This window comes from Gymnoscopelus braueri (assembly GCF_963280865.1).
Source record: "Gymnoscopelus braueri genome assembly, chromosome: 10".
NCBI lineage: Eukaryota > Metazoa > Chordata > Actinopteri > Myctophiformes > Myctophidae > Gymnoscopelus > Gymnoscopelus braueri.
Window position 1 is genome coordinate 7260318 of NC_137611.1, and position 26648 is coordinate 7286965.

Consider the following 26648-nt stretch of genomic DNA (forward strand, 5'->3'; position numbering starts at 1 on the left):
CATCTTCTTTTATTCTGCGTAATTTCTACTGTCTGCAGTGCTGTAGAAGAAGAATACGAAACCAGCAGTGGTGGAAAAAGTACTCAAATGTTTTACTTAAGTAAAAGTATCAATACTGCAATGTAGAAATACTCCGTTACAAGTAAAAGTCCATAATTGGAAAATGTAGTTGAGTAAAAGTACAAAAGCATTGGCATCAAAATGTGCTTAAAGTACCAAAAGTAAAAGTAGGCAGAATGTCCTATTTCAAGTTTTCAAATGTATACAAATCTTTTGAAAATAGCCGATCTACAAGCTCACAATGCGTCGCTTCGCGACGCATTGTGAGCTTGTAGATCGGCTATTTTCAAATGGTCAAAATGTATATAGGGTTGAAGTGGTTAAATGTATGTTTTGTGATGATAATCAAAATCTTCAAAGTAACTAGTAACTAAAGTTTTCAAATAAATGTTGTGGCGTAAAAGTACAATATTTGGATCCGAGATGTAGTTGAGTAGAAGTAAAAGTATTGGGAATTGGAAGTAAACATTTTACTCAATTACAGTACTTAAGTAAATCTAGTTACTTTCCACCACTAGAAACCAGAAAATCCATTGCCGTTGTTTATCATCAGGCTTGATCCACGTGCAAATATGATGGAGGTCATTCCATAGCAAGTAAACAAACAAATCTACCAACATGCAGTACAGCGATGAGATGCAGACATGCGGTGGCAGGCAGGAGATGGAAGGTGCATATTGATTGGTCCAATATGTTCAGCCAATAATCCTCCCTGAATAGCCAGGCAGGAAATAAGCGTCAGCCTTTTCTCCGCCTGTATGGACCAGATCATCCCGTTTAACATTTACCTCAGGCTTATCACTACAATGGAATATATAATGCTGAGGGATTGTGTTTGAATGGCCATGTGCTGATGTCCGATAACCGGACCGGGTTCACGCTGCTCAACATGAGGCCCGCGGGGCGCAATGCGGCCCATGCGTCATATTTTTTGCGGCCCTCTATTGAACTACCAGTAAAAAACATATTTAACTTTCAATAGAGCACCGAAGTCCTGACGTCACTGCCAGTAGAGGGCGCTTTCCGCAGGTTCATGGCTTTACTTTTTGTGTTGATATCCTCATTGGGGAATCTTAGATCGCTTCATATAAGAACTCTGTTCCAAAAATAAACACACCACCCTGGCGTTTTTACTCATATGGATATGAAGCATCGACTGAAGGTGTAAATGTACACATTTACCCAAAGAGTAACACAATATAAACACTAGAAACGAGTCAAACAACCCAAAAACTACATTTCCCATGAACGCGGCTGCTGTATGAACAGTGATGTCAGACCCGGAAGTAGTAGTTCTTAAGACTTTTAAGGCAGAATTAATTCCATTTTTGCCAGATACAGGCTGTATCAAATATGAATGAATATCATAAACGATGCAGAGCCACGCCCCTGACAAAAACGCCAGGATGGTGTGTTTAGGTTTGGAACACAGTTCTTATATGACGTGATCTAAGATTCCCAAATGGGGATTTCAACACAAAAAATAAAGCCACAAACCCGTGGAACAGCGCCCTCTAGTGGCAGTGACGTCAGACTTCTGTGCTCTATAAGGATAATTCAACAACATTATTAACCAGTCGGGAGAGCACTCATCTATGGACCAGAAGGTCATGGGTTCGATCCCGGGCACCGCCAACTCAGTATATGAGTAGCAAGTCTCGGGTGCGGCATCATGGGAGCTGATGGTAGGTGTGGCGCTCCACCTCAGCAATCCATATCCCAGCGTATTGTTTTGATGTTAAGTCATGGCAACAGTCAAGAAGACGTCACGGCCAAAGCTAAACGTAAAAATAAGTAAGGTAATAAATGTGGTGTAGTATATTTGATAACATAACATACATATTTGTTAGTATTATTTATCTTCATAAGTCTACAGGTAGCCTACTGTCAGACACAAGAGTGTATTCAGAGGTGCCTTTTGGTCTGAGCTGGTTGGGGGTTACAATTAAACATTCTCTTTGTTGTTTAGCTGGGAGACAGAGGTCTATGCATCTATCTCCTTCCCCTTTCCTGCTTCATACAGGTGCAAATTGAATCAGGGGGCTCGAAGGGTGATCTATTGTTTGTGCCGGGTGGGGGGGGGCTCACCTTTGAAGCTCACACACCCACATGTACCTTCTCTAGATCTCTCTGTTATATAAACTGTACCGAAATGCATCTTAGTGTGTGTGACTCAGCAGCCGGCAGGCTGTTGTGTGGTGTGGTGGGGACCTCAGGGTCCCCATAGGAAGCTGTTTTGTACTTATGCAATAAATGGAAGCAACGAAACCTCACTAACTAGTGATGACTCCTTCATTCTACAACCATTCATTCTCATCTCTGGGACAACAAACTTATCTGCAATATGGCGTTGTTGGCAACTACAAAAGCAATAGAAACCTTTAAGTCTGTGGTTTTCAGATACCACATTATGGCGTCGAAGTCGGCAGTCGTGTTGGTTTGGTTTTTTGGAGGCGCAAGTCTCCAGGGATACTGAGCCAGGCGTCGAAAGAACGTGCGGCGGGACATCGGGACGACATGACGACAACTTTTCGAGGATCTACAAGGAGAGGACTTCATGACCAGATCTAGGACGGTTGTACGACTCATCTGGCTGCACAAACTTATCTTCTGCGATCGCTAAAGGGGCGCGCTGCGGTGCGGACGGCAGAGCGGAGAAATTGGTGTGTCGAATTTCTTCGTGGCGGGTATGTTGTGGGGAGAGGACAGCGGGTGCCGGCAGAGTGGAGAACTTGCGATGAAGGGGTTCTTCGTGAAGAGTGTGGTAACACATCTTCAGCGATCGCAAGTGGAGCGCTCTGTTGTAAACATGCAGCTATCTGTTGGAAAATCTGGGTATGGCGCTGGAGCACGGCTGGGGTGAGGAGATGACATTGAGGGAGACTGCAAGAGAGACATTATCGAACGGAACGCTGCGCATATGGGACCTGGGGTTACATTTTTGTGATATGGGTGATTTAAACTATGGGGCTATGGCTGCCATGGAGGAGTGATGTGAGGATTTTTTTTTCTCTCTCTGGTCTCTGGGGTTAAATGTGGATTTTTTTATTTTTCGTTGTGCTGAGAAGACCGGGCGAATCCCGTGACGAGGTACATGGAGCCGGGACATTCCCGTGGATGTGTTTGAGGGCGAATCCCTTATGTTTTATGTATAACATTTTTCCCAGAGTTTAAAGGCTAACAGAGGGATCCTGCACGCTGATTGGTTGGAGTTGATATAATTGTAAAATGTTAACGCCTCTGGAAATGTTCCAAAATGTACTAACTTAGGAGCAAAAAGCAGGAGCAAAAAGAGCTTACTTTACTGGGTTTTGGGACCTTTCCTCGGGGTGTTTGAGTTTTCTGTCTATTTGATGTAATTCACCGTGTCGCTGTACCATGTGATCTTGGTTTTTGTATGTGCATTGTTCTGTGTGATGTTGTTTGCTGTTTTAGTTTTCCTGAATGTTTACTTTTTTTCCTGGTTGGTGTTCCGGTCGCTTTTCATGGGGGGCGGATTCTTTGTGGTTCTTTTGAAATATACGTGTTTGTGAGAGACGTTTAATGTCTCTCATGGGGGGAATGTAGTATATTTGATAACATAACATACATATTTGTTAGTATTATTTATCTTCATAAGTCTACAGGTAGCCTACTGTCAGACACAAGAGTGTATTCAGAGGTGCCTTTTGGTCTGAGCTGGTTGGGGGTTACAATTAAACATTCTCTTTGTTGTTTAGCTGGGAGACAGAGGTCTATGCATCTATCTCCTTCCCCTTTCCTGCTTCATACAGGTGCAAATTGAATCAGGGGGCTCGAAGGGTGATCTATTGTTTGTGCCGGGTGGGGGGGGCTCACCTTTGAAGCTCACACACCCACATGTACCTTCTCTAGATCTCTCTGTTATATAAACTGTACCGAAATGCATCTTAGTGTGTGTGACTCAGCAGCCGGCAGGCTGTTGTGTGGTGTGGTGGGGACCTCAGGGTCCCCATAGGAAGCTGTTTTGTACTTATGCAATAAATGGAAGCAACGAAACCTCACTAACTAGTGATGACTCCTTCATTCTACAACCATTCATTCTCATCTCTGGGACAACAAACTTATCTGCAATATGGCGTTGTTGGCAACTACAAAAGCAATAGAAACCTTTAAGTCTGTGGTTTTCAGATACCACAGTGGCGTATTGTTTTGTCGGTTATGTTTCACAGGTTTTTGTCTTAGTCCTTTGTTTTGGATTGTATAAGTATATTTTGTCCATGTGCATCCACTTGCAGGTATGTTTATACTGTCAAAAGAAAAACATTAATACTATTCATAAAATGTGTGATAAACACATGGGACATCATTTCAACTAACATGGAAGGAAGGATGTGCTTTTATGGAGGTATCTAACAAGCCAGTGTCTGTTCTTATGTCAGAGAAGTATATTATTTACAATTTTCTGGTTCATTGCAACAGCAATCTGTCCACATTCTGCTTTGTTTCACATGTTGTGAATAAAGCCGACTCATTCTGTAACTTTATCATTTCACACCATTTCATTCCATCACAATCTTTTTTTTTGGTCACCATCACGACAGCTTTTGGTCTCAGAGGTCAAAATGTGGCTATTTTCTGAGTGTTTCCTTAATTCTGGACTAGTTTTGTAGGGAGTTAAATGTCAGTTATAATAATAATAATAAAATGGTTAAAGGGATAGTTCACCCCCCAAAAAAAGCATGTTTTCTATGGATTAGTCACCCCGTGGAGACTTGAATTCATGGATATTTTTGGGGGTTTGTCGCATTCTCGCAGACACAAAGGAGACTCTTTGTGTCTCCTACCGGAACCGCCGCCGGTCATCAAATCATTGGCTTAGGAATGGGACAAAAACGTGAGTAATTGATAGAAAAAAGTAATTAGGGGTTGCGCTATCCCTTCAAGGCCCTGGGACAGACCAGCAAGTAATAAAACAGATGCATTTGGCTTAACTGTCTTGACTTGGTGTCCAGCAGTAAAGTACATTCTACAATGCGTTCCATTGCCTGGATTACTGCCACAGTGTGCATACTGTAGGCCTATTACACACTGTATTTATTGACCTTTTCTAAGAAAGTTATTTGTCCGAGCAATGGCTTGCACGAATTAATCAGCCGTATCGCCAAGTACCAGCCCTGTACAGATTCATAAGGTATTATTTCCCCATGGGTCTGGATTAATGAGCCATAATACTGCCACGTGGGCTCATGTGCCATAGTATTGTTCAGGTTATTTGTTTTGTGTTATTGCCATTTTCCTATAGCTGTTCAATTTCTATACATAGCTTGTTGACCTGATGTGAAAAATGCAAATACTCTTTTAAAAAATGCTTTTTTTAATGATCCAAGTAGTGTTGACTTTACTCTTATTTTGTATTTTATTTTTTTAACTTTTTTTTGTCAGGTGTGTTTTTCTCTTTGTGCAGTATCAGCAAACACATGATGATACTATACATACAACAGTGCAAGTTACTTATATTATATCTATATCTTCTATATCTATATCATAATAATTTAATGATTTACTTAGTAAAAGTAGCTAGCTTACATTGAAGCTACTGTGTACCTAATATGGCTGACATGCAGCTATGCATGTAAAAAGCTGCAAATGAATGGAGAATTTGATGGACAAACCGCACTCACCATGTTGTGCTATTTTTATGGTGTTGTGCCACTGTGTTCGTCAAGCTACCCAGCTACATGCTGAAAGAACATGGCAACTACTCAAAAGCTACATCAGAATCAGCTTTATTGTCACATCACTTGTTTAGAGAAGTGGGTGAAATTCGTTGTCGTGCATAATTCCCATCGTATCGTTATTTCCATAGAAGAAGGAAAGGGAAGAAGAGGAGGGAGGGGGGAATCAAACAAGAAACGTATTTACACATGGTACCTGAGATAAGATATAAAGGTGGTTGAGCATAGCAGTAGATGTATACTCTTCATGATATACTCTGCAATGAACTCCCCACTGATGTCAGGACAGCAGAGTCACTGCCCATCTTTCGCCGCAGGCTGAAAACCCACCTCTTCAGGAAACACTACCCTGACCCTTCCTCTTAGCCTTGACTACTTGTTGTCAATTATTTGTACGAGCTCTTGTTTTATTGGATCTTGTTTATTTGATACACTTATTTGTTTTTAGCTCTTGCTCATTTGATTTTCCTATTTGTCTCAACTGTTTAAGAAAGCAGGAAGCTGATATATTGCACTTTTACCTTAGCGCTATAGGTATACTCTTAGTTGCTTGTTTTAGAAGAGAATGCACTTGTTGTAAATCGCTTTGGATAAAAGCGTCTGCTAAATGACTGTAATGTAATGTAATGTAATATACTTATAGAAACCATCATCGACTGACTCGTTAACCAGATCCAAGGCCACTTCGAGAATATGCTTTAGGCTGTGCTAACCAACTGGATTCTCTTTGATGCTTCTCGTCCTGTTAGTGGTTAATCTCTCTCAGGGTTGCTGCTGGAACTGAACTACAGAGGGGTGTTGAGCCCCTCTTATAATGCTGGCTGCGGTCCTGACATCACTATGGTGATGTCAGATAGTGTCAGACGTCTCTATATATGGAGCTGCCTATGTTAGTTATGCCCAAATATGGGACCATGACGTCAGTCCTGGACGTGATGGTTATGTCTATACATGGAGTTTCTGGGAAGGGTTCGCTGATGTCAGACTCCGTACATATGGCACGTTTAGGTCTCTATGACGACTTTGCAGGTATATCGTCTCCATCTATGGGGATCTCCATATATAGGCTATTGCTGGCAAATATGCCCTGAATGTTTTCTACAATACTTATGGACGTTAGTAGAAGAAGGACTTTAAAAAAAAAACACAAAAAGACAAGTCAGTGTGTTGTACATACATGGGATTAAGGTGCAAAAATGTCAGTGCGTGTCGACCGCATAATCCACATAAGGTAGACTGACACCGGTATAATCCGCAAGTAGGTCCATGAGGAAGAGCAAAGAAAAGCAAAGATCATCATTCTGAAAGCAGTGAAGCTACCCAATTAAGCTACTGGGAAACATAGGCTATAGCTACGTACACTATAGCTATAAGTCTACTGCAGCTCTCCAAGTACAGTAAAGCATGTACTGTATGTTCTCTTGCAACTACAGTGAACATATGTTTCTAAAACTTCCGCTGTGTAAATACCTGTGCGTTTTGCCTTTGATGTTTACTTTGATCTCTGCTTCACGGGGCCCCGCCTGGCAGTGCTTTTGGCGCTCTATAGCATGTTTGGTCCCACATGTGCTTTACTGTTAGTTATCGCCGCGGATCTAATGTTGTGAGACTGCAGCTGGTAAACGTTAGATGTGGAGGCTGTAACCGTTGGGGACGAGCTTTAACCCACTAAGACCGGCGGGAACGCATCTGTGTGTCATTTTAAGAATTCTTTGGGCTATTCAAAAATAGCAGATCTACAAGCTCATAGCGCGGCACCGAGTGCCGCGCTATGAGCTTGTAGATCTGCTATTTTTTTTTAAGAATGTGTGCAAATCTTTGAATATATATATATATATATATATATTTTTTTTTTTAAGCAAGCATTTTTAACTCAAATCTTTGTTTCTGGGGGGGTCCCTGGAACAAAATATTTTAAGATGGGGGTCCACGGCCAAATACATAATTTTGGGGGTGCTCGACATGAAAAATTCTGAGCACCACTGATATTATAACAACATGCGTTTTTTCAAAAAACTGTTAGGATTTAGAAGACATTTGTAGAATCCCCAGAAGCAAAGATTTGAGTTTAAAAATACATTCAAAGATTTGCTCAAATTTTCACGATTTAAAAAAAAATAGCAGATCTACAAGCTCATCACTCGGTGCCGTGCTATGAGCTTGTATATCTGCTTGTATATCTGCTATAAATCAAAAAATGACACAGATGCTTTCCGGGTCTTAATGGATTAAACCTCACTCTCGCTATCACTCGCTCCGAGTCAAAGTCTGGCAAGAAGAACTTCCCCCGATGGGATGTTTTTTATCCTCCATTCAAACGGTGCTTCCTGTGGTTTGCCCGCTTTGGTGTGAGGAGTTGTTTGTCCGCTCGTGTGTTTCGAGGCGTGCACACACACATGCCTTTGATGGTTCTCTTTGATATTCTATGTCCCAAATCTGTATAGCAGCCTATACTGCTTATTTTGCTTTGACGCCGGTCGTGAGGATCTGTTTTCAGTGCATGAGAAATACCCCCAATGGGCATGTTATCATATAACATGCCGACTGATGTACCAGGTTTTTTTGTTGGTTCTTTTTTTTTTAACGCCCGTCATGCAAGCACGACACACATTCTAAGATATTCGCTTTTAATAATCCCTGCACAAATCTCTTACTAGTTTTAACAACTTAATCCCTATTCCTTTTCTGGGGCAAACATTCAGCAAAACAAAATTGCACAACGTGTCACAGCGCAACATATTGTGAGCTTGTAGATCAGCTATTTTCGTCTTTCACAGAAAGTAGCTGATCTGTTCCTGCCAAGCCAAAGTGCAGTAACTACGTTTTTGGACTCACCCACTTATTTGTGTATCCCAAAGGTGTCAAATTAGCCTTCGTGATTTTGGGGGATGAACAATTACCTCAAGAACAGATGTACATTTATTGTAATATCACTTATATGCCGATATCTCATTTGGCTGACCAGCTGAATCACTTTTAAACCCATTTTCAGTGATTGTTTTCCCCCGTAGTTAAGACCTTTGCGCGTTTTTTTTTTTCAATCGAACCCAGTCCGATTCGTGCGTCTTTTCGCATGCGGTAAAAACTGATTGACTGACCCTGTCTGCAAAGTTCTTTACTGCACTTTGGCTTGGCAGGGCGTATAAGCTTACAACGCGCCACGGTGCAACGCGTTGTAAAGCTTGTAGATTGCCTATTTTTCAGCGAAGATAATATAGAGCCAAAACAGAAAATGCACTATTATAGAGTCCTGAGGGACTCCGCACAACAACGTGCGTGAGTGGGTTTTTAAGTGGTTAATTTCAATAGTGATGTACAGTATACTGCTGGAGTATGGAGATGGTTAACCCTAAGCCTCACGTTTGAAGAAGCTTCTGTTGTTGTTGCAGGAGTTGTGTTCTCCTGACAGTTCTCCTCCTCGTCCTCCTCCTCCTCCTCGTATGCATTTCGCTGCCTTGGTCCTCCAGAGTCCTCTCCTTCTCCTTCTCTGGAGCTACGAGCAATCCGTAACTCTCCTCCATGAATAATTACTTCAACATCGTTATTTCCCAAGAGGGCCAGGCTCTCATGTTTGATTCACATTCACCATTTAACTTAACTTAAGCTCAATGCTCCAGCCTTTCCTAGATTGTTTTACGCCCCAACGTGAATTTGTAATGAATGTATCATGACTAATGTTCAGATATAGTTAAATTTGAGTTTCTGTTTCAGTTTACAGTGGTGGAAAAAGTACTCAAATGTTTTGCTTAAGTAAAAGTATCAATACTGCAATGTAGAAGTACTCTGTTACAAGTAAAAAGTCCGGAATTAAAGATTTACTTGAGTAAAAGTACAAAAGTATTGGTATCAAAATGTACTTAAAGTACCCAAAGTACTAAAATGTTTGAAAGTAGCAGATCTACAAGATCTGCTATTTGTGTCATTGAGGTCATTGAGAACCATGTGTTTATTTAAAAAATGATATTGTCCGTTTTTTCCCTGCGGAAAATCGCACCCTGTCTGCAAAGGCCTTAAAAGTACAATATTTGCCTCTGAGACGTAGTGGAGTAGAAGTAAAACTATTGGAAATTGGAAATACTCAAGTAAAGTACAAAGACCTCAAAATTGTACTTAAGTACAGTACTTAAGTAAATGTACTTATAGTTACTTTCCACCACTGCATAACAATAATACATGATAAATGACCATGTCTGATCTGTTGTCATATAGTGTCAAGTTAGTTCTATGTTATGCATTACTCACAAGCTGACGGTGGACTGTACTCTGTACAGAGGCTCAGATCCACAGCGTGACATTGACCTACAAAGTTTGTACTGAGGAAGTTGCCTTTATAATCTATTGAACAAGTTCTTGGTGTGCATACATGTGTTGAAAAGTAATTGTTTTTTTGTACTGTGTGTGTGTGTGTGTGTGTGTGTGTGTGTGTGTGTGTGTGTGTGTGTGTGTGTGTGTGCGTGTGCGTGTGTGTGAGCTACTGTAATACACCAGCTGTTGTTGATGAGTATCAGTAGAGAAGTGACCTTTTTAGAAGTAGGTTGTACATTCGTCCACAGTCTGTAATAAGAGGCATTCCTCACCATGCTGCTCAACTACCAACATTTTGAGCATGCTATTATACAGCTTGGTTACAAATGTGAACTGCTTGTGTTCATAGTATGTGGAAGCCTCTGTAGTGTCCATAACTCAGATGTGAGAGGCCTGCAGGTTGCAGGAATGCCCAAGCCATGAAGAGCTAAGGCATTGACTAAATTCTGTTCAGTGTCTACTCTGTGATAATTGGCAGTAATTAATTGGAGGAGACGATGCTTTCTGAATCCATTGATCTGTATCCTGGAACACTTGTTATTGAGTTTCCTAAGTTTGTGCATCTACTGTTGTTTGTGTTCAAGACTTTCTTGTTAAATGTGAACGTAAATAAAGATGTTAAATTTGCATGCGTGCGTGCGTGCGTGTGTGTGTGTGTGTGTGTGTGTGTGTGTGTGTGTGTGTGTGTGTGTGTGTGTGTGTGTGTGTGTGTGTGTGTGTGTGTGTGTGTGTGTGTGTGTGTGTGTGTGTGCGTGCACGTGCAGAGGTATAAAGTAACTAAGTACATTTACTCAAGTACTGTACTTGAGTACAAATTTGAGGAGTATAACATGTTGTTATACTTTTACTTCTACTCCACTACTGTACATCTCAAGAGGCAAATTTAGTAATTATACATTATAATTATTAGATTTTTTTTTTTGTTACTAATTACTTTCTACATTTAGATTATTATTACACTAACCACTTCAGCACTTTATACTTTTGCTATTTGAAAATAGCCGATCTACAAGCTCACAACGCGTCTCAAAGTGACGTGTTGCTCGTAGATCGGCTTTTTTATACATGTTACACATTTGAAACTTGTGAAATGGGACATTCTGCAAAATGAGCACTTTTACTCTTGGTACATTAATTACGTGTGTGTGTGTGTGTGTGTGTGTGTGTGTGTGTGTGTGTGTGTGTGTGTGTGTGTGTGTGTGTGTGTGTGTGTGTGTGTGTGTGTGTGTGTGTGTGTGTGTGTGTGTGTGTGTGTGTGTGTGTGTGTGTGTGTGTGTGTGTGTGTGTGTGTGTGTGTGTGTGTGTTTTTTTTCCTGTCAGGAGGCACAGCGTCCAGGCAGAAGGGTTTCCGGGGCTGCATCCGCTCGCTGCAGCTCAACGGCGCCACCTTGGACCTGGAGGAGCGGGCTAAGATCACCCCCGGCGTGCGGCCCGGCTGCCCGGGACACTGCAGCAGCTACGGCTCACTCTGTCACCACCAGGCCCGCTGTGTGGAGAGGACCAGCGGCTTCTCCTGTGACTGTGCCCTGTCCGCTTACACCGGAGCCTTCTGCAGCACAGGTTAGAGCAGTGGTTCTCAAAGTGGGGTCCGGGGACCCCCAGGGGTACTTGAGGGGGTTCCAGGGGGTCCCCAGCTAAATGATGGATAGGAACCAAATGGACCCTTATGGGTCTGTAACTCTGAGAGTGTACAAATGGAAGGGTCCATTTGGTTCCATTTGTACACTCTCAGAGTTACATTAACATTGATTTTACAATATAAATGATAGAAATGCCATTAAATGGGGGTCCGTAGCCCTAATGCATGTCAAACTGGGGGTCCTTGAAATTAAAATGGTTGAGGATCACTGCTAGAGCCGTAAAAATCTTATGGGGGTCCCTGGCTTATCTTTTCAAATGGGGGTCCGTGGGCTAATAGGAGCCCACGTAAGTGTAGTAAGTAAGTAAGTGTCAATTTGGGGGTCCTTGACATGAAAAAGTTTGAGAACCACTGGGTTAGAGAACCAGGGGTGAAAAAAGCTCATCTACAAGATCTACAAGCTCATACTGCGGCACAGTGCCGCAGTATGAGCTTGTAGATCTGCTATTTTTTTGAAACATCGTGAAAATGTGTGCAAATCTTTGAATATATATTTTAAAGCAAACATTTTTAACTCAAATCTTTGCTTCTGGGGGGTCCCTGGAACAACATACTTTGAGATGGGGGTCCGCGGCCAAATAGATACAGTTTTTGGGGGTCCTTGACATTCAAAAGTTTGAGAACCACTGATATAGCAACATACGTTTTTTTTGTTTTAAACTGTTAGGATTTAGAAGAAAAATTTTGTAGAATCCCCCAGAAGCAAAGATGTGAGTTACAAATGTTCATTTAAAATAATACATATTCAAAGATTTGCCCAAATTTTCCATGATTTTTCAAAACAACAGCAGATCTACAAGCTCGTAGCTCTGCACTTCGGAAAGTTCGGTTTCATATTTCATATTTACATTATTGTGCTTCATCAGTTTGCTGGTCTGCCATTAATAAGTTTGCTGTTGTGTTTTAGTTGAATGTCAGTTCTAAAGCTTGGTGGGCTGTAAATGCCACTTCTACATAATGAACGGCACCATGTTGTTTCTATGTTTCATATTTCTGCAGACGGCATTTACTAAAACAATAATTAATGCAGCAGGACGTCTGGAAAATGAAAAGCACCGCCGTGTTTGATAGATTAGCTCTGATACAAGAGACTGGTATTAAAATACCTTCCTGCCAGATGTTTATTTTTGCAGGTTGGTTGAGTTTGGAGTGTTGTTTTATGTACCTGAAGAAAACCTCACCAGCAGAGCAAAAAGCTAGCTATCCACACTATACAAATTGTACCTTTTCATATCAAGTGAGAAAGATAACAAAAGGCAATGAATGAAAGAAAGAAAGAAAGATAGTAAAATCTTATCTCCGTATTTGAACCTTTAGTGGGTTTTTTTTCCTGTAAATTAACGCCCTACTTGATCGTGTTACAGCATCAAACAAAAGCATCAAAAGTAGCAGATCTACAATTCGCGCCGCGTTTCGAGCTTGTAGATCTGCTACTTTTGCTACTTTTGAATTTGAGTCCTGAAAAGTAACAGTTTTGGACATATGAGGTTTTCCACCCAACAGAGACGATATATATAAAGTGAGCCGGGTGGCTCAGTGGTTTAGTGCTGTTCCCCCTGGAGGTGGCTCAGTGGTTTAGTGCTGTTCCCCCTGGAGGTGGCTCAGTGGTTTAGTGAGCCGGGTGGCTCAGTGGTTTAGTGCTGTTTCCCCCTGGAGGGGCGTCGGCCTTATAGAGCTGGACCATGCTGCTCAGTGTGGCAGTGTTGCCAGATTTTGCGACAGAAATAAGCAACCAAGTCCAAAAGAAGCGACTATAGGCCACATCAAACCTATATCATATATGTATATCAGATATTAGAAAAAAAGCAGATCTACAAGTGTTGAGATGTGACACATTGTGAGCTTGTAGATCTGCTATTTTCAAAAGAAAATCGTGATTTTTTTTTAAATGAAACACAAATCTGGTACAGGGGTCCCTGACACAAGATATTTTCAGATTGGGGGGTTAGGGACAAATACATATTAATTTGGGGGTCAATTACATGAAAATATTTGAGAACCACTGGTTTAAATAACACTACATAATAATTTTAAAAAAACTATTGGAAATAAGCAACTACACTTTAGAAACTAACCCCAAAAACTGCAACCCGAAACTTCCAATATTTTACAAGCGACTTTACAGAAAAAGAAAGCCCAAAGTCGCTTATAATAAGTGGACATGGCAACGCTGGTTACTGTAGGATGAGAGGAAGCAATTAAATGCAGAGGAGGACAACTTTCCCCACAGGGATCAATACACTACAACTTAACTGACACGCACGCATGCACACACACACAGAGCAGTACGCACCATTGGATAACCCAACACACAGAGGTACGCATGCACAACCACACAGATGTGCTACACGATCATACCACCAATAGATGCAGTCATAATAACCCCTTTTGCCCTGGTGCACATGGGCACGCACGCACGCACGCACGCACGCACGCACGCACGCACACACACACACACACACACACACACACACACACACACACACACACACACACACACACACACACACACACACACACACACACACTCTGCTATCCTCATTAAAAACACTTAAGGTCTGGAACACATGGTGCCCATTCAAGATAACTTGCTTGCATCAAAGCTATGTATCGTCTATGACAGATGAGCACAGATAACAAAATAAATACAGATTGCAAATAGTGCATTTGAAGCCATATAGCATAGGATGATTAGGACTGTAGTGTTTTGCAGTATTGACAGATTATTAGCGATGTAAATATGTGGTAGTATCACGGTAATAATCAGGCAGTTTGATCTTTGAACATGGTGCTGTAGAGACTCAACTTTGCACATTATTTCTAAACTGCAATTCCTCATACCTTGTTTTGTTTTGAACATGTTTGTTTGAAAGCACGAAAACATATTTTCACAATAGCCACGTCCATTCTTAGTAAAAAAGGGAAACAAACAACTTGAAAGGGTTGTTGCAATCACAGTGTTTGAAGTGGTGGCATTCATTAAACTGAATAAAGCCGAATCTACAAATGTCTTCTAAATCAGTTTTTTATTCAATGTTTTATTATTTAATTAAAAAAAGAAAAATTATCCCACGATTTTTGTAGCCCATTTTTTCACCCAGTGCCAATTACCTATGTAATCGTGGGCGCTACTCCCCCTCTGCCAGCCTGGGGAGAGCCCAGAACTGAGCTCATGCCTCCTTCAATGCATGAGGAGCTAGCAAGCCGCTTCTTCTCACCTGTCTGGGGGGGGGGGGGGGGTTCCCCGGTAGGACGTAACATAAATCCTAACAGTTTTCTGAAAAAACCCTATGTTGCCATATCAGTGGTGCTCAAACCTTTTCTTATCAAGGACCCCCAAAATGATATGTATTTGGCGACGGGCCCCCATCTCAAAATGTTTTGTTCCAGGGTCCCGCAGAAGCAAAGATTTGAGTTACAAAAAAATATTAATATATAGGGAGGGGAAAGGAACTGGTTGGAATAACGTGTTCCTTCCACGCGCTACGTCCAACCGGGGAAACTCCCCCCCCTGTCAGGTGATAAGAAGCGGCCTTCTTGCTCCTCATGCATTGAAGGAGGCATGAGCTTCAGCTTGGGCTCTTCCTAGGCAGGCAGAGGGAAAGTAGCGCCCAGGATTACATAGGCAATTGGCACTGGGTGAAAAAAATATGGGTACAAAATCTTGCGATAAAAAACTTAAAAAAACTTAAAATAAAATAAAAAATATATGAATATATATATATTCAAAGATTTGCAAAAATGTTCAAAAATAGCAGATCTACTAGCTCATAGCGCGGCACTCGTGCCGCGCTATGAGCTTGTATATCTGCTATTTTTGAATAGCCAATGTGTAAAATATTGGTTTACACAGATGTGTTCCTGGGATTAATGTTGAGCACGTTTTAATGGCACGGGTATGGGTACGGGTATTAATATGTCTTCAACCTTGTTTTGTGTACTTGTTTTGTGTACTTGTTTTGTGTGTTCTTATGAGTATAAGAGCACCTCAGTAATGATTTTCACCTTTCACTGCCACACTTTGGATGGCTTTTTGTTGCTCAATAATTAACTAGAGAATTATTTTTTTGAAACCTTGTTTAGACGCTGCATCTTAATGGGCTACTGTGTAAATTAATTACAGTTCCGACTTCCGAGGCAGTACAAATATTATGTAAATATAATCTGTGTTTTCCCTGCAAACAATAGGAACACACAGTGCATTAAGCCAAAATGATTAGTTTCCATACAGTCACGTCAAACGGTACGTATAAAGTACCATTAAAACAACCGTGTTGGACCAAAGCGCCGTACAAGATGAAAACCAAACCAAACACAGCAGAATAAATTGCAAACGAGAAAGATTTGAAGAAAACTCAGTGGGTCTCATTTACCTAGAACGATTCTAACAAACTTGTACAATAAGCATGTTTGCTTATTGCAGGGCTATAATCTAAATTAAACGAACAAGGGAGCTGTGCGGTTTAGAACCACCTACCTGTCCAGCACTGCTCATCCCCAAGGACAGCTCACAGTTCATGTGGTTCAGAACCATGGACAGAGCTCACCTGTCCAGCACTACTCAGTACCAAGGACAGCTCCACTCTGCTTAAACCTAGCATTTGCAACCCACAGCTTATTGTATTAGTGTGACGATAAAAAAAGCCCCTTCCTCTGCAAATTAGATCGTAATATTGTGGCTGCAAGGCTCCAAAATGCTCATCAAAGATCCTTCAGGTAGGCTAAATACGGAAATAGCCGATCTACAAACTCACAAGGCGTCACAATGCTGCGACGTGTTGTGAACTTGTAGATCAACTATTTTCGGTCTGTGACACCCACGTGCACCCATTTTAGTTCTACTGGATCTCTTCTCCACTAGTCCCTCACAAACAATTGAATTTAGTCTATTTTTTAAATGTGTTGTCAGTATATTTAATCTTAGTTTTAGTCATCACAGCTTAGTTTTTATTTAGTTTTCGTCAGTGAAAAAAATATGTCGACAGACATTTTTCGTCATAGTTTTAGTCGACGAAATCAACACTGCGACATACAGTATCAGTAGGCAAGAGATATATAGAGCACCGAAGTCTGACGTCACTGCCACTAGACTGCCACTAGAGGGCGCTGTTTCACAGGTTTGTGGCTTTATTTTTTGTGTTGAAATCCCCATTTGGGAATCTTAGATCTCGTCATATAAGAACTGTGTTCCAAACATAAACACACCACCCAGGCGTTTTTGTCAGGGGGGTGGCTCTGCATCGTTTATGATATTCATTTATATTTGATACAGCCTGTTTCTGGCGAAAATGGAATTAATTCTGCCTTAACCCATTAAGACCTGGAACTGTGTCATTTTTAGATTTGAGCTAAAAAGCATTATTTTACACTTTGGGCTATTCAAAAATAGCAGATATACAAGCTCATTGCGCGGCACCGAGTGCCGCGCTACGAGCTTGTAGATCTGCTATTTTTGAAAATTCCTGAAAATGTGTGCAAATCTTTGAATATATATATTTTTTAAGCGAACATTTTTAACTCAAATCTTTGCTTCTGGGGGGTCCCTGGAACAAAATATTTTGATGGGGGTCCGCGGCCAAATACATACCATTTTGGGGGTACTTGACATGAAAAAGATTGAGCACCACTGATATAGAAACATTTGTTTTTTCAGAATACTGTTGAGATTTAGGAGACATGTAGAATCGACTTCAGGTCTCAATGGGTTAAAAGTCTTAAGAACTACTACTTCCGGGTCTGAAATCACTGTCCCCACAGCAGCCGCGTTCATGGGAAATGTAGTCTTTGGGTTCAGGTTGTTTGACTCGTTTCTAGTGTTTATATTGTGTTACTCTTTGGGTAAATGTGTAAATGTACACCTTCAGTCGATGCTTCATATCCATATGAGTAAAAACGCCAGGGTGGTGTGTTTATTTTTGGAACAGAGTTCTTATATGAAGCGAACTAAGATTCCCCAATGAGGATATCAATACAAAAAGTAAAGCCATGAACCTGCGGAAAGCGCCCTCTACTGGCAGTGACTTCAGTACTTCGGTGCTCTATGACCGTCTGGCTACGCAGGACTATCCACAGATAGGAGAAGAACCACCTTGAGTTTTGTGGTGAATATTTATGTGCCGCATGTCTCCCTCCCTTTTTCCTCCAGAGGTGTCGGCCAGCTTCAAGCCGGGGACGTCGGTCAGCTACACCTTCAAGGAGCCGTACGAGCTGAGCAGGAACAGCAGCAGCACCCTGCCCTCCAGCAGCACCCTGCCCTCCTCCATCTACTCCGACGTCACCCTGCGCGGAGAGAACGTCTCCCTGAGCTTCAGGACCGGCCACAGTCCAGCCCTGCTCCTCTACGTCAGCTCCTACTACAGAGAGTACCTGGCCGTGCTCATCAACAAGCATGGTGAGGACACATTCATGGGCTTTATTTAATTTTTTTCCCTCCCCAATTTAGTTGCTATGCCAAGTAATTCCTCCCCACACACATTTCTGTGTTGTCACTGCTGGGAACATGGAACATGAACGAACACGGGCCAATTGTGTTCATATAGACTCTCGGCAAAGACAGGGGAGGGGTTTTGTGGAAAACGACGAGTGTGTGAGTGAGTTTAGTGATGATCACAGAAAAGAAAATAAATGCTTAAGTCGAGGGTCTTCAACAGGGGGTCTGGGACCCCGAAGGGGTCCTCAAAGTTACTACAGGGGAAAGCCAAATCTTTGTGTAATAGGAACTCTTTTTGTTTTTACTTTAAGTTCACAACTTGCGCAGATCTGCTATTTTTGGCAAAGAGGTTTGGTTTAGGGGGAAAGAATAGTACATAGCCAAGGGTCAAGTCTACTAAGTTTAAGGGTTTAAATGACTGAACATGTCTATGAATTGAATATCAAGGACCTCATTTGAAACAAGACCGCAAGGACTTTTATGAACGGACCTTTTAGACAAAGTATTTTAAATGTAACTGTGATGTTTTACATTTTTGCCTAATAAAATATTCAATCAATCAATCAAAAAAAATCACATTAACATGAATCTAACACAACACTGATGACAGTTGCTGTCAAACAACTCTATGAAGCTTATCTATGAAATCTAGGAACATGTTTAATAATAACAACAATATTTGCTTCATCTCTCTCTCAACTAAGGGGACCCCTCGGCCTAGAAAAACGTTGACGACCCCTGGCTTAACTGTTTCGACAAAATGTGCCTTTTATCCGTCTAATAAACATGTCATGTACAAGAGTATAGCGCCGAAAGTGAGTTGGAAAAAGTCCTCCAAAGTCACACAGTAGGTGTTAACAGATTGGGCTCAGAGTGCTGAAGGACAGCGTGGTGATGATGAGCCACTTAACACAGAACTATCCAAATTAAATCTTCTCTCTGATGCCTCCAGGTTGTTGTTTCTTTCCTCTCTCTGATTTGTCTTTTCTCTATCGCTGACTGCAATCATACCCCGCTCTGCCCCTCCATGCACACAAAACTCATTCAACCACTTAAGCCATTCAGACCGGAAAATAATCTGTCATTTTTAGATTTCGTTGGCTATTCAAAAATAGCAGATCTACAAGCTCGTGGCGCGGCACTCGGTGCCGCGCCACGAGCTTGTAGATCTGCTATTTTTGAAAAATCTTGAAAATGTGTGCAAATCTTTGAATATATATATATATTTTTTTTAAAGCGAACATTTGTAACTCAAATCTTTGCTTCTGTTGCTAAAAATGTCTTTTAAATCCTAACAGATTTTTTTTAAATAAAACTTATGTTGCTGTAATAACAGGGACGCAGCCATGGGTGGGCATAACCCTAACCTAACCCTAAAACCGAAATAAAGTAACAAAAAAAAGCCCAATAACCACGAATTTTCGCACGGGTCGGGTCGGGGACACATGCACGCGCGCTGCGCATGCGTGCCCACCCGCTCCTGCCCAGGCCCAGCCTATACTAGCGTTCTGGCTGCGCCACTGCCCCCAAAATGATATGTATTTGGCCGAGGACCCCCATCTAAAAAAATATATATTCCAGGGACCCCATGAAGCAAAGATTTGAGTTACAAAATCCCTTTAAAAATATATATATATTCACACAAATGTTCAAGATTTTTCAAAAAAATAGCAGATATACAAGCTCGTAGCGCGGCACTCGGTGCCGCGCTACGAGCTTGTAGATCTGCTATTTTTGAATATAGCCAAATAAATCTTAAAAATGACACAGATGCGTTCCAGGTCTTCATGGGTTAAGCTCTGAAGCACTACCGCTCTCTCTCTCTCCAAGATTACATGCTTTTTCTTTTTTAGGCGAAATGCATTATCAGTATGCAGAGTGCTTCTTGGAACAAATAATTATCCCATCTCGGTACATAATGTGCCTCTGGAAGAAGAGGAGGAAGAAGGAGGGAGATTGGAGGGCAGCACGTTGTCTCTGTAATGACATGTGATCATGTTGTTGCAATGCAGTATCTATCTATCACACCTTTCTATGCTTCTTGGAGTGATACTTGTGCACGGTGCGGAATAATTAATCCGTTAACAACGGGAACCGCATCTGTGTGATTTTTTAAAGATTTCTTTGGCTATTTAAAAAAAAATAGCAGATCTACAAGCTCATAGCTTAATCGTGAACATTTTTGCAAATATTTGAATATATATGTTTTTCAAAGCGAACTCAAATATTTGCTTCGGGGGAGATGGGGTTCCGTGGCCAAATACTTACTGTATCTAAAAAATGATTTCTAAATCCTAACAGTATGTTGCTATATCAGTGGTGCTCCAACTTTTTCATGTCAAGGACCACCAGAATTATATGTATTTGGCCGCGCGGACCCCCATCTCAGTTTCTCCAATGTATGTCTATATTTGTCTTGAACGTTTATTATGTTTTTAATATTTCTTTCTGGAGGTTTACCATACATTTCTAACAGTTTACACAAACAAATAATGGTGTTTTGGATGTTTTCAGAGCTATGAGCTTGTAGATATGCTATTTTTGTTTTATCGTGATTTTTGGGGGCACATTTTTGAATATATGTTTTTAAAGCGATCATTTTTAACTCAAATCTTTGCTTCAAATCTTTGCTTCCTGGAACAAAATATTTTGAGATGGGGGTCCGTGGCCAAATACATACAGTATCTAAAAAATGATTTCTAAATCCTAACAGTATGTTGCTATATCAGTGGTGCTCCAACTTTTTCACGTCAAGGACCACCAGAATTATATGTATTTGGCCGCGCGGACCCCCATCTCAAAATATGTTGTTCCGGGGACCCCCCAGAAGCAAATATTGGAGTTAAAAATGTTCGCCTTAATAATATATATTCAAAGATTTGCACAAACGTTCATGATTTTTTTTTAAATAGCAGATCTACAAGCTCAGAGCACGGCACTCTGTGCCATGGTACTCGGTGCCGCGCTATGAGCTTGTAGATCTGCAATCTTTGCACGGCCAAAGAAATCTTAAAATGACTCAGATGCGTTCCCGCTCTTAGTGGATTAATAATTACTTTGAAGATAATGTGAGTCAGCTCCTTACCTCTCCTGTTAATCGACAAAGTCTCTTGGGGATTAGATAGACCTCCACTATTATTCATGATTAATGTACTATATAACGGTTGCTTATATTTAAAAAGGTAACCACTTGTACACAAAAATTGCAATTATAATAAGTTGATCACTAAAGTTAATTATATACCTTAACTAAATGTTAAAAAAGCATAATTAGGAACCCTAGCGCGCCTATTTTGGGCGTGTCATAATATGCGAAACATTTGGCAAAAATAGCAGATTTACAAGCTCACAACGCTTCACAATTCAACGTGTAGATTTGTTGTATAGTGGAGAAAAAAAGAGTAGCGTTGTTATTTCAATAAATGGGGGGCATGCCAATGGCCTAGCGGGTTAAGGCGCATACCACATATATAAGCTCTAACGCAGCCTGACAGCAGGTCGCAGGTTCGATTCCCCGAGCCCGAACGACCTTTGCTGCGTGTCACTCCCGTCGCTCTCTCCCTGTTTCCTGTCATTCTAACCTGTACTATCCAATGAAAGGAGAAAAGCCCCCAAAAAATATATTTTTTAAATAAATGGATGTAATGGAATATTACAAGCCTTTCTTGAAGGGACAAATACCTTGTCAGAGCTGTGATCACAGAAGGCGACGAGTGCATTTCCTGTAAGAAGTGCATTTCCTGTAAAACAACTCCTAGTGTGTGTTCTTATTATAATCAACACAAACAGTCACACAAACCACTATGTTTGAAGTGATGGCCCTGGTTTTCCCCCAAATGGAGATGTTTCCAGTGCGGCTCAAAGCTGGTTTTAGTCCATTAAGACCGGAAAAGCATCTGTGTCTTTGGGCTATTCAAACATTCTTTGGGCTATTCTTTGGGCTATTAAAAAAAAAATCTGATATACAAGCTCATAGCCAGGGTTGCCAGATCTGCTTATTATAATTTCCCCCCACGATTTTATTTGAAAATAGCCGATCTACAAGCTCACAACTGCGACGCGTTGTGAGCTTGTAGATCTGCTATTTTCAAAAAGCTGATGTATTATGTTAAAGTGCTCATGTGTCCCCTAGTCACTTCTTTTGGGCGGGTTTTCCTAGACCTGGTTGCTTGTTTCTCTCACAGAATCTGGCAACACTGCTCATAGCACAGCACCGAGTGCCGCGCTATGAGCTTGTAGATCTGCTGTAGATTATTTTGAAAAATCGTGAAAATCTGTGCAAATCTTTTGAATATAGATTTTCTGAAAGGAAATTTGTAACTCAAATTTTTGCTTCTGGGGGGGTGGCTAAATATTTTGAGATGGAGGTCTACGGCCAAATACATATATTTGTGGGGGGTCCTTCACATGAAAAGAGTTTGTCATTTGTAGATGCGTTCCCGGACTGAAAGGGTTAAATCTTGAGCCAGATAATGAATGATTGAAGCGTTGCTTCTATGAGACAGTGATGCATGTGGTATGATGACTGCTGCCAGGGCATGAAGAGGCAAGCTGTCGTTATATAACCTCACACCGTCAAATGGAAGAAGCTTGCGACACACATTTTGTTTCACAGCGTACTTGCATCTGAGACTCCGGGTGCAGAATCGATGACAGACGGAGTTTCGTTTTTTCAAGCTACTAGGCAGGTGATTGGATGATCCCGCCCCTAGCAGCCGCTGATTGGTTCGTATGCGCAGCGGTTCGGGCAGCTTTACTCTGTGAGCAATCCCAGACCCTCCTTCCTGAAACCAAATGCAAATGAGATTTCCGGAGGGAGGGGGGGTTTACCAGGCTAGTCGTTATACCCATTCTGAGTGAAACTGTACAACTTGTATCACCTCTTTTTATGGATTTTTGACGAGTTTGATGATTTGATTGCTTTTACATGTGACTTGGACCAGTTATAGGTTATATCAGGGCTCTTCAACAGGGGGTCCGGGACCCCTAGGGGGTCCTCAGAGCTACTACAGGGGGTCCGCCAAATCTTTGTGTGATATGATTTTTTATTTTTTTTACATTAACCACTTGAACCCTAGCATCCCTTTTCTGAGGAGAACTTAAGTCAAAAATAGCAGATCTACAAGCTCACAACGCCTCGCGCTGCGAGGCGTTGTGAGCTTGTAGATCGGCTATTTTTGGCAAAGAGGTTTGGTGTAGAGGGGAAAAAGAGCAGACCAAGTAAAACAAAAAAGATGAAACACAATTCTATACATAGAGGGGGTCCCTGCTTCATCTCTCTCTCAGCTAGGGGGTGCTTGGCCTGAAAACGTTGAAGACCCCTGCCATAGAGGCAGCCTGCGCACCCCACCCAACCATTTAGGAATCCCTGGCATAGAACATCTTATTGCTGATGCCATACACTGTGAAATATATCTATTTTGTCAAAATAGTTTATGATTTACCTTCCAGTTTCTCCAATGTATGTCTATATTTGTCTTGAACGTTTATTATGTTTTTAATATTTCTTTCTGGAGGTTTACCATACATTTCTAACAGTTTACACAAACAAATAATGGTGTTTTGGATGTTTTCAGAGCTGGATCATAGTTGCAGACTATTTGTTTTTATATTTGGCAGCCTACGACATAGACTGGTTGTTAAAAGGATTTCAACAACTTGGGATACCCATAAAGGAGGCAAAAAGGCTGGCAAAGTACCCTGCTGTCTCTGCTATAATTGGCAGCTGCCGCTGTTACTTATACCCATAGAGTACTGAGGCACGTGCTTATTGTATCATGAAGACATATGCCATGAAGTGTGACTGATTAGCCAAAATGTTAGACGCGTTGGTCATCATTTGTTGCCTTGCTCAAAATAAATCCTATATTTTTTTCACCAAAGACGGATTGCCTTGGAATTATTGTCTTTGCAAGTCTGCAGTCCACACCTTTTTGGAATCAAGCAGTACTTCTTTGAAAAACCTTTTTTGTTCATATGTTCCTACCTGTGTCACCAAAGAGCGCTTATCTATCAGAGCCATGCACTGACTGATCCCTGCAGCGCTTATTTGTTTCTCTTTTTTAGACATATGCCATGATTTTGTGACTGTAACCTTAACTGTACCTTTAATATTTGTGTCCTTGTATGCTCTCCTTATACATGAATAAATTGTGTGTGTGTGTGTGTGTGTGTGTGTGTGTGTGTGTGTGTGTGTGTGTGTGTGTGTGTGTGTGCGTGTGAAGATAAGCTGGAGGTGAGGTACAAGCTGGAGTCCAGCAGAGATGCTGAGGTCCTGAGGAGCAGAGTTAGGAACCTGGCCAACGGACAGCTGCACAGCCTGACCATCAGGAGACTGACTGACACTGTGTCTATCCAGGTAGCACACACGCACGCACACACAGAGCACAAGCACGCACGCACGCACGCACGCACGCACGCACGCACGCACGAACACACACACGCACACACACACACACACACACACACACACAGAATCATACTGTGCGCGTGCACGCACAAGCACACAGTGATGGAATAAGTATTCACATACTTAAAGTAATACTAGGTAACGTTTTCAACAAAACTAAAGTTAAATTGTATATCTTTTGTGAGTGGCAAAAGTTTCACAACACCCACTCCATGAATTTCACCCCCGGAAGCCTTTTATTTATATATTTTCTATTGAACGTGGACTGGGGGGACTTTCCCGGGGAAATGACGTCATCTGGCCGGAAAACGGAGGTGGAAATGCACTGGTTTCCTGTTTGGCCAGGAACTACCGCAACGGTTTCCTGTTTGGCCAGGAACTATCGCGCTAATAACAATAAGGAACCTCACGCTGATTTTAAGAGAATGTAGGATTGGAAGATCGAAAAAGAACAGAAAAAGAAAGCACAGCTCATGGTAACTAATGCTCCACTGGCTAAGAGAAACGATCCGTAGATAGTATAAAACAATTAAAAGATCGCTTTTTGAAACACTTCCGGTGAAAACGAATGGAATTCTGGGTAATCGAGGACCACGGAAATTGTATGCAGTGACGGTAGTGACCAGCAGAGGTTCCTAAAAATCGTTAGTTCTGAATTTGCATTATACAACTTTAAGTAAAAGTATCATTACTGCAAATTAATGTAGAAATACTCTGTTACAAGTAATATCCCGGTTTACAACATTTTACTCGAGTAAAGGTATTGGCATCAAAATAAAATTAATGTTCCAAAAGTGTAGCTGCTCATTATACGGAATGTCCAGCACCTACTTCATTAAGTCATTCTGCAACCATCATCGGGACAAGCATGTTTGTATTTGGGGGCCTCGGGGGCCATGGGGAATACTACAACGACATCAGAGTGTTTGACACAGAGACCAACTGCTGGCTGAGCACACCTTCTGCACAGCGTCTTCCAAGAGGACGCTGGGGTCATTCAGCCTTTGCCTACAATGGAGAGCTGTACATATGTGGTGGCAACAAGGACAACCAGAACTTCAATGATCTGTGGAAATTCAACCCACAGACCTGCTCATGGAAGAAGGTTGAGCCCAAAGGAAAAGCCCCGTGTGGGATATCTTGGATGGGTTGTTGCATGGTGGGAGATCGTATTATCGTCTTTGGAGGATGGAACATATCTGATGACCTGTATGTCTTAGATTTAATGTCTAATCTGAAGATGTTATGCAAGCTAGCAGTTATTCAGTACCGTCTGGAGCAGTCTGAACTCCCTCATAACATCAGGTGGGAACTGGCTGTCATGACTGCCAACAATAACTGAAAACAACATAGGCCTGTAAAAAGAGAAACAAACATGTGATCCCACTATGAATAAATAAATAAATAAACTGGCAACAGGGTCCAAAAATGTAATAAAAGAAGATTATGACATGATGATAAAGAGCAAGATGATGAATTGAAAGATGATGGCTCTCAGGAGAAAATGCAGATGAAGAAAAATAAAAACATCATGTGGTTCACAGTGACATTTGTAGACCAAGGACCAGTGGAGATTATATCTCCATGCTGGCCTTGGAAGTTGGAACGCCCCGGGATTCCCCAGAGGGAAGTGGCTGATGTGGGAAGACGGATTATCTGCTGGAACTGTTACCTCCAAGACCCTCTGGATAAGTGGATGAAGATGGATGGATGGATGGATGGATAAGTGGGTGGATGGATGGATTCACCACATTAAGACTTATTCTTTTGCCTTCTGTTACTTTTAAAAATAGACATTTAAACCAACAAACATACTGTACATACAATACCATACATTGGCTGGTGTAACAGAGGAGACAGCAGCATGGAATAAGCGCATACTTTTTTACCATACCTACTAATTCACCAGGCAGCCAATATGCCGATACATTTAGAAAACCATGCCTTCCAGCTCTTGTCCTCCTCAGGTACGCCAACCTTACAGCAAGGGGATCCCCTGAATGCAAGCAGCTCAGCCATTTTATTCCTGTGCCAATAAACCCCACCCTTAATTAGAAACAAGGAGCACCTGGCTGATACTGACCTAGTAACAGGTCTACCTGGTTACAC

The 26648-nt window shown here is 41.5% G+C and overlaps 1 pseudogene across 1 annotated transcript in view; it reads left to right on the plus strand.

The window, feature by feature from the left end:
* Window positions 1-26648, plus strand: part of LOC308092844 (contactin-associated protein-like 4) — a 209148-nt pseudogene that overhangs the window by 137710 nt on the left and 44790 nt on the right. Inside the window, exons 19-21 of the transcript in view lie at window positions 11382-11621; window positions 17846-18091; window positions 24355-24488. The product of the transcript in view is annotated as a contactin-associated protein-like 4 (transcript). The remainder of the gene's footprint in view (window positions 1-11381; window positions 11622-17845; window positions 18092-24354; window positions 24489-26648) is intronic.